Genomic DNA, 7,009 nt, shown 5'->3' with positions numbered 1-7,009 from the left:
CTGGATTCTTATTGCAATATGTAGGTTCAGAGTTTTAAAATCTGTCCTGGATTGTGAGAGTAAAAAGCTTCCAGTATGTCGGGGAGAATTTGAGTCACCACCACAATGCAATGTTATGATAGTAAATAACATTATTATCAGGTTAGGTGATTAAAATGTCAGTCAAGTGACAACATGTATATAACATTCCATGAACTGAGTTCTCTCAGATGAGGAAGCCCTAGACCTTGATGAGATTATTACGATGTTAATTATGTAGGACCATTGTAAATACTCGTCCAGCTGCCTCACTGATAATTACTTAACTTAGTTCTCCCAGATGACTGATTGATATGTGATTGGGCAAAAGCCGTGTAGTCGGTGAATTGTAACAGTACAGAAACAGAGCACTTTTCCTTGGGGTGAGAGCAGCGTTCGATACTATGAACTTTGTTGTACTTAATTGTAAAATCACTCATCAGTATGCCAGTAGGCTAACTTACACATAAAGTAGACTCTTGGCTATGAGACCATATTTGATGGTTAATAACAAAAGTGGTCTATCCTGGTAATTCTACTACTTGTATAATTTACTATAGTAGCATATAGGCCTACCATTGTGAGTAATCATTTTAATTAATTTTTTTTTATTCATTACCAGCTATTTACAAAGATGTTTCTGAGCAGTTTCTAATTATTCCCTTGATGCATTTTATTCTCACTAAGGTTGACTTGCATTTCCAAAGGCTTGCGGGATGAACGTTTTGCAAGTGTGGGTGATTTGTGAGAAGCATTGGAGAAGTTGTTGTATGCGGCCATGACTCTGTAAACTGCATGCAGGGTCTTGGGGGAGACATGCTCCCATGTAGCTGCGACACTCTTTGCCATTTGACAGTGGTAAGTATAATTAAACTTGACTAGAATTTCTGCTGATTAGCAGTAAAAACAACTTTAAAATGCAAGGGGCGTGGCTATATTTCTTAGATATATTTTGGTTTATTTTATCTGAGAAACTAATCACTATGTGACAGGCCACAGGTATATATAGAGAGGTTTGCCAGGATTTTTGCTGCCGGGCGCTCCAGTTGCGGACGGAAGTCGGAAGATCCAATCTAGGGGGGTCCGGGGTATGCCCACACCGAAATTTTTTTAATTTTGGATTAGTCTGAAAACTTCAATTTCCTGATCTGAGCAATAAAAGCCATTATATCAGAGTTTTTTATTTTTATTTTTTTTTATATCAAAATTAGTGCGGGTGAGAGTTATATTAAGTAAGCTAACGTCTACACACGGAAACCTTAACTCCGAGATTAAGCGTCTACACGGGGCCTTTAATCGAGTTTAAAGTAACTCGAGTTAGCGTTAACTTCGAGTTAGCATTTAACTCGCAGTCGATTGAGGTTAAGCATAAATCGAGTTACTTAACTCGAGGTTAGGGAAGTGTTAGGACGCTTAACTCGGTTTTAAGGTTCGTCGTGTATGACGTAGACTTATAGTATTTCACCCGGCAACTATTTTTGATTATAAAACAAAGAAAAGAAAAAAGGTCCTATTTGATCAATTTTCTTCTTTTTATCTTCAATATAAACGTATGATATCTTGGGTATCATGGGTTACAAATTTTTTGGGGTCATATTTCATTATATCGGTATAAGACTAACGATATACTTGTGTTACAAGTCATTTTATTACATGAAAAAGTTGAAAAACCACCCATTTAGTCTAAAATAACCAAATTTATCTGTATTTTGACATTCACTTCTGCTTCAAATACCTGCACCACACTACAAATATGCATAAGAAAAATGTTATGCGTGAGAAATAAGTTTAGGCAGCAATGACCATAATTAATCATAGGCTTATAGACAAATAACAACTACCAAGAACCATTAAAGGTATAATAAAACAAATTACAAAAATGGATAATTGGAAATAATTATATTATTGTGCATTCTGCGGGCCGGCCGGTAGGACAGACGCCTCGATCGCCTCCTTCCTTCTTTCTCTTCCCTCTCCTCTCACTTCTCCCTCCCCTCCCTCCTCTCCCCTCTCATCACTTACCACCTCGACCTCCCTCCTCCCTCCCTCTCATTTCACTAACCACCTCGATCCTCCCTCTTCTCTTCTCCTCTCCAATACCTCTCTTCTCCCCTATCTCACTTCCTCTCCCCTCCACCACATTCTCTCCCTCTACCTCCTCCCTCCTCTACTCCTCCCTCACCTCCTCCCACCACCTTCTACCATCCTCCTCGACTCCTTCCTGTACCCTTTTTTCTACCTCTTCTTCCTGTCCCCTTTTCTACCTCCTCCCCTTCTCCCCTCCATGCCTCTCCACTACTTTTCCTCGTCCGTTACCTCTTCTAACCTCACCCCTTTGTCCCTCTGCTTCCCCACTACCTTCTCCCTCGTCCTTACTTCTTCCTTCCTCCTGTACACCTTCTCACCCTCGCTCAAATACTGTCCCTCTGAAACTGTGAAACTCTCATGACTCTGAATCGCATTATATTGATCGTAAATCGAATCATTCGATCCGTTATCGAATCATTCCATCCGTTTGAATCGAATCATTCGATCCGTGAATCGCAATCATTCGCAATCACGTGATTCGAGCATTCGCATCCGTGAATCGAATTCATTCATCCGTGATCGGATCATTTCGATCCGTGATCGAAGCATTCGATCGTGAATGTTATATGTGATAAAAATCAACCATAAAATCAAAAAATATAATGAAGCAAAATACATGTCAAAGCAATGTGCGGTACCCTATGATAGTTTGCGCGACGTCGCTGTTTCACGCTCGTTTTACCGTTTTACATGCTAAACCGCATAGAGATTTCTAGTTATAACAGTGTTATAATAGAAATCTCTATGCTAAACCGACCACGTTATGTGGCTCCGTATTGGTCAGGTATAGCCCGCTGCGATAGGTGAGCTCCTCATGCCAGTTTGCACGATCGCTGCGTGGTCGTCGCCAAAGAAGTGCGTACAGTGCAATGATTTTTCAAGGTGTGTGCTCGGGCCTTATGTATGACTCTTCAAAAGACACGTGGTGAGAAGTTAAGCGATCAGTTCTTAGTATTAGGCACGTTCATCCCGTTTACTGATGTTTCGCTGATTTTCATTCGTCGTTCATGCACACGCGTTCAGATTGTGTGTCTGTCTCGGTGTTAGGGTAACCTGTCCGACACAGGCTCTTATATCACGTGCCGGCAATAGTAGGTGGAGAAAAGAAGAAGCGAGAGAGAAAGAGAGGAAATGGGGAGAGAGAAAGAAGGAGAGGGAAGAGATGCGAAGGAGAAGAGGAGAGAGAGAGTGAGAGAGAGAGAGATCGAGCGAGGTTGTAAGAGAGGAAAGGAAAGAGAGAGCGCGCGGAAGCGAGAAAGAGAGAGAGGAGGTGCTGAGAAAGAGCGAGAGAGAGAGCGCGGCAGGTGGAGAGAGCGAAGGAAGAGAGAGAGAAGACGAGCGCGAGCCGAGAAAGAGAGAGAGACAGAGTGTGAAGAAATGAGAGAGAGAGAGGAGCGAGGATGGAGAGAAAGAGAAAGAAGAGAGAGAGAGAAGGCGCGATCAGCATTGCGGCGGAGTGACTTTATTCTGCTCACAGATTTATCGCAGCAGCAGCAGACAGCACAGCTTGTCTGAGGAGAGCTGAAGAGTTAGTCTGATTGCTGTGCTGTCATTCTCCGACGTTCTTCACTTCTCGTGAGGCGACGTAGTGAATGATCGGCGCTTTTCCAGCTAATCGTGTTTGCAGATCAAACATGGGACGTAACGGCTGCTACTGTATTGATCAAACATGGACGTAACGCGGCTCGTGGTTTGATACAAACATGACGTAACGGCGGCTCTGTTTGATAAACATGGACGTTAGCGCGGCTCTGTTTGATCAACATAGAGATTAACGAGCGAGTTTTCTGTTTGACCTGTTCTTGTCGCGTCGTCTGCGGTGATGAGGACCAACGTTAAAGCAAAACATGAACGGTTTCATACAGGCATATTCACATCTGAAAGGAGGCAACAAGAAAGGTTAGGGAAAAGAAATAAAGGCTCCTACGACTAGAAAGGCGACGAGCTCACGAAATCAAGGTTGGGGGGACCCGCGGTATATTACCACGATCCAAACACTGAAGCCAGACACAAACTCCGGAGCTAGCATCTCCTTGGAAACCAAGCATTTCAACCGTTAGTAAATTATAAACGCAAGAAATTGTTGCTGCAACATAAGACACAAGAGACATTTCCATGAGAAATGATAAGAGAAATATCCATTTTACATCGGCTACTATTGTCAGAGAAATCAGCGTTTTTCTATTTTTCGCAATGATTGACCGCCTGTGTGCAAAATGGGTGAACGTATGTGAAATATCTACTGTTAGCACTTACTGCGACATATCCATGACTAACTAGCACCACTAAATTGGTAATATGTTCCATGCACCTTGAGAAATTGTGAGAAATTACGAGGTTAACACCGCACTTTCATGCAAAACGCGCGTACGATGTGTACTGCATGCCGTTACTAAGCTATGTGTCAACAAACACGCGCCTAAATGCAAGGTGTGTAACAAGAGAAACGGGGCTATTTTCGGTCGCGCGGCAATTTCAACTATCACTGGCAGATGACAGCTGTAGGAGGGTTGGTGCTGAATGATACTGGTTTAGTGAATATCATGAAAACTCTGGTTGTATCATGTCTCTGACGTCATCAGTGACGTCAGCTGCTGCTCACTACACGTGTACGCGGGCAATCAAAACGCTCTAAAAGTTTACATGTACCGTTATATGGAGAAATGAGCATATACAGAGGCAGAGATGCCAACCACTACGATTTATCCGTATTTTATACGAATTTCTATTCCTTTGCACCACTACGACCAGTTTGTATCAATCTACGAATTTCACTGTAAACGGAAAAAAAAAATTTTTTTGGTCCGTCAATCTATAATACGCAGGGGAAAAAATACACGGGGGCGGCAGGCGATTTCGCCCCCGAAATGCCAAAAAGAGCCCCCGAAAACATAATATCGGGGGCGAGCACAAAAGAAAAAGTCGCCCTGGAAATCGATTGTCCAGGTCGGTCCCGCGCCTTGCCGCTCTCGCTCGGCGTTGCTGCGCTGCGATGCCTAGGCCTCTGCCGTTAGCCGCAGCCGGTTCCACGGCGCGGTAGAATTCATGGTACGGTGTGACTGTCAAGTGTTTACCATTTAAGCATGCATGTGTGTACTGTACTGTATTGCATTCAATCAAGCGCGCGCCGCCGCCCGCGCGTATATATGTGTGTGCCTGTGCGCGTGCTTGCGTGTGTGCCTGCGCGCGTGCGTGTGTGCGTGCCGGTGTGCCTGCGGGCGTGCTTGCGTGTGTGCGTGCGTGCGTGCGTGCCTGTGTGTGCCGGTGTGCCTGCGGGCGTGCTTGCGTGTGTGCTTGCGCGCGTGCATGTGTGCGCGTGTGTGCGTGCCTGCGCGTGTGCCTGCACGCGTGCGTGCCTGCATGCGTGCGTGCGTGTGTGCGGGTGTGCCTGCGGGCGTGCCTACGTAGACGCGTAGGACCAACGACCCGTAGGATTATAGAACGGTAATCCCCCCCCGAACCCCCCCTCGAACTACTAATTTGATGGCCAGAAACTACAGATTGTTTCAAATATATGTTGGCATCCCTGCAGAAGTGGCACATAGTGTTAGCCATTGAATAAAGTCGAAAAAAAATGTCGGTAAAATTTTGCCTAAAACCTTGAGAGTATCCTTAAATAAACAGGACTCGCTTTGCGTCGAACAGCCAAGTGCCTTGGTAGGAGTGCACACCTACCAGGTTGCTGAAGCCCTGCAACGAGTTCAAAGCAGTAATTAGATCAACTACTAATAATATTTCTGTCATAAACCACTCCTACACACATACAACAACAAACTGCTGCAGCATAGGAGAACTACTGCAGGAGCAGTATTGTATCGAACACTGAGAGCTCATAGCACTTCGTTATTTTAGTCTTCGTTTATTTTTTATTATTCTGTTTTGTTCTTTCCAGCCGTACTACAGTACTACAGCAGGAGTACTATATAGAACACGCAGAGATATTATATCATGGATTTAAGGATACTCTCCACGTTGTGCATGAAATTTCATCGATTTTTCGTTTTCAACTTTATTCAATGGCTAACACTATGTGCCCCCTGTGTACATGCTCATTTCTCCATATAACGGTACATGTGAACTGTCAGAGCGTTTTTGCTTGCCCGTGTACATGTGTAGTAAGCAGCGGCTGACGTCATTATGACGTCAGAGACATGATACAACCACGATATTAACTAAGCCAGTATCATTCAGCGTCAACCCTGCTACAGCTGTCATTACATGTATTCATGTACATTCATGTACATCTGCTAGTGATCCAACAAGTATCCCACGCCCTAAATAGTTCTAATACCTCGCAACACACCTTACTGTAGTGCGGTACACCGCGCGCGTTCGTTCACATATTAGCTTTGTGACGTCAGGATGAGCGGAGTTCGCGCGTTCTGCGATGGTAACCTCGTAATTTCTCAGAATTTCTCAAGGTGCATGGAACATTTTACCAATTTAGTGGTGTCAGTTAGTCATGGATATGTCGCAGTAAGTACTAACAATAGATATATCACATACGTTCACCCATTTTGCACACAGGCGGTCACTCATTTTGAAAAATAGAAAAACCCTGATTTCTCCGTTTCGATTTCTGACATAGTAGCCGATGTATAAATAGATATTTCTCTGTGATTACAACTCGGATTAATTTAATTTTACACTCGTTTTAATGGTAACATATTGTGGTAAAGAATTCCGTCAGGGATTGTTATTAAGTGCCGTACATTATTAGTTATGCCTCTTTATTCGCTAAAAAAAATAATTTTAACACACAACTTGATTTTTAAGCAGTTTTTTCCAGTTTTCTCAGTGAATATGAAAATTTAAAAAAAATCCTGACGCACTATTTTGGTCCATATTGTGCTTAACATGTGGCAAAAATTTTGTATTCTTACTCCTTCTGTTTGTTGCGAAA

The 7,009-nt window shown here is 43.4% G+C and overlaps 1 long non-coding RNA gene across 1 annotated transcript in view; it reads left to right on the top strand.

Moving 5' to 3' along the window:
- The window catches only part of LOC106812821, a 20,432-nt gene that overhangs the window by 9,498 nt on the left and 3,925 nt on the right, over positions 1-7,009 (top strand). The window contains exon 3 of the long non-coding RNA XR_001394390.1: positions 5,752-5,755. This is a non-coding gene — a long non-coding RNA (uncharacterized LOC106812821). The remainder of the gene's footprint in view (positions 1-5,751; positions 5,756-7,009) is intronic.

This window comes from Priapulus caudatus, unplaced genomic scaffold (genome assembly GCF_000485595.1).
Source record: "Priapulus caudatus unplaced genomic scaffold, Priapulus_caudatus-5.0.1 Scaffold690, whole genome shotgun sequence".
Classification (NCBI taxonomy): domain Eukaryota; kingdom Metazoa; phylum Priapulida; class Priapulimorpha; order Priapulimorphida; family Priapulidae; genus Priapulus; species Priapulus caudatus.
This window is presented reverse-complemented; position numbering and strand designations above follow the sequence as displayed.